This window comes from Hyperolius riggenbachi, chromosome 7 (assembly GCF_040937935.1).
Source record: "Hyperolius riggenbachi isolate aHypRig1 chromosome 7, aHypRig1.pri, whole genome shotgun sequence".
In the NCBI taxonomy this organism is placed as follows: Eukaryota; Metazoa; Chordata; class Amphibia; order Anura; family Hyperoliidae; genus Hyperolius; species Hyperolius riggenbachi.
In genome coordinates, this window is record NC_090652.1 from 223,618,982 (window position 1) to 223,620,590 (window position 1,609).

A 1,609-nucleotide genomic window follows, 5' to 3' on the forward strand; every position below is an offset into this window, starting at 1 on the left:
ATCTGTATCATTACACACATTGCTACTCAGCACTTCACAAGTAGCATCAACAGTTCCTGCATCGATCGCTTTGATAGTCCGTGCGTCATAAATTACATCAGCAGTTTCTGCATTCTTGGTATCGCCAGGTCCCACTCCAGGCTTAGGCACTGGAGACTCACTAGGGCTGGTTCCTAGTACACAGTCCTTAGCCCCTGGAGGCTCACCAGCACCCCCCCACCCCCACTTGCACAGAGCTATCGAACAGTACTTTGCAAGAGTCCTGAACTTCTTCTGGAGATGCAGGCTCCACGGGGGTTGGAGTAGGCTCATACCGGGCCACTAACCGTCCCAGGTCAGTACCTAACAAAACGTTTGTGGGAATGGAATCAGTTACCCCCACTTCTCTCATTCCACTGCCGGCACCCCAGTCCAGGTGAACCCATGCAGTGGGCATGACTGGGCTGACACCCCCAACTCTTTTCACAGCCATAGTCTTGCCCGGAATGTACTCCTCTGGAATCACCAGCTGGGGGTGCACTAGTCACCTCTGCTCCAGTGTCTCTCAGTCCGGTGGTAACTGTATCCCCCACTATGACAGGTTGCAGATTCTCTGCATAGCTACCTGCATTCCTGGTGGCACACAACGCATTTCGGGCCCCGCCAGAGTTTGGGGCTTCCTTCTTTTCCGGGCACGTAGCACTGATATGACCCGGTTTGTTACAGGCAAAACATTTCCGAGTGTCAATGGTGGCTGTTTTACCTCCAGGAGGCTGCGGTGCTTGGCTTCGCTGGGTGCTCAGAGGAGAAGGTCTCGCGGTCTTTTCTCCCTTCCAGCTGGGCGCAGAAGTCCTCCGAAAATCAGATGCTCGATTGGACGTGTAGGAATCAGCGACTTTCGTGGCTTCATCCACGGTCTTCGGCTCTCGGTCCCATACAAACTGAGGGACCTTAACAGGACAAGTGTGGAGGAACTGGTCTTTTATTAACAGTTCCTGCAGGGCATCAAAGGTTTTAACAGCCAGTCCTTTTAACCACTGATGAAAGGCAGTGCGCAGGTTGAAAGCATGATCCAGGTAACTGTCATTAGGACCTCACTGCACTGTCCTGAAACGTTTGCGATACACCTCTGGCGTGAGGTGGTATCGCGTAATGATGGCTTTCTTAATTGCCTCAAAGTCTGTTTCTTCCTCCTGGGGGAGACTCACAAACTCCTCCAGGGCCTTGCCTCTCAGCCCTGGTGTGAGATACCTTGCCCACTGCTCACAGGGCACCCCATACTGACAACAAGTCCTTTCAAACCCTTTTAAGAAAGTGTCTATGTCAGAGTCCTTGTCCATAGCGGGGAACTTATCCAGGGGGATTCTGTGGACTCGCTCACCTTTGCGTTCTGCGGGTCCAGCAGACCGGTTCTGCTGCTGAAGTTTAGCCAGCTCCAGCTGGTGTTACCGTTCAGCTCTTCCTTCCTCTGCCTGTCGGTGCAGTAGGATCAGCTTTAGGCGCAGTTCTGGATCAGCCGAGTTCAGTAGCTGTAGATCAGCATCCAGAGATGGCATCTCCCTGTTCGGTGGATCGTCCAGGACATCGTCTCCACTCGCATTCTGTGGTGGGAGCAATTCCTCCTCTGGCG

General features: G+C 53.1%; 1 pseudogene; it reads right to left on the reverse strand.

Annotated features, from left to right (window-relative positions):
• Positions 1–202: 202 nt before the first annotated feature.
• On the reverse strand, positions 203–1,319 carry LOC137526142 (uncharacterized; annotated as a pseudogene).
• Between the last annotated feature and the right edge of the window lie 290 nt (positions 1,320–1,609).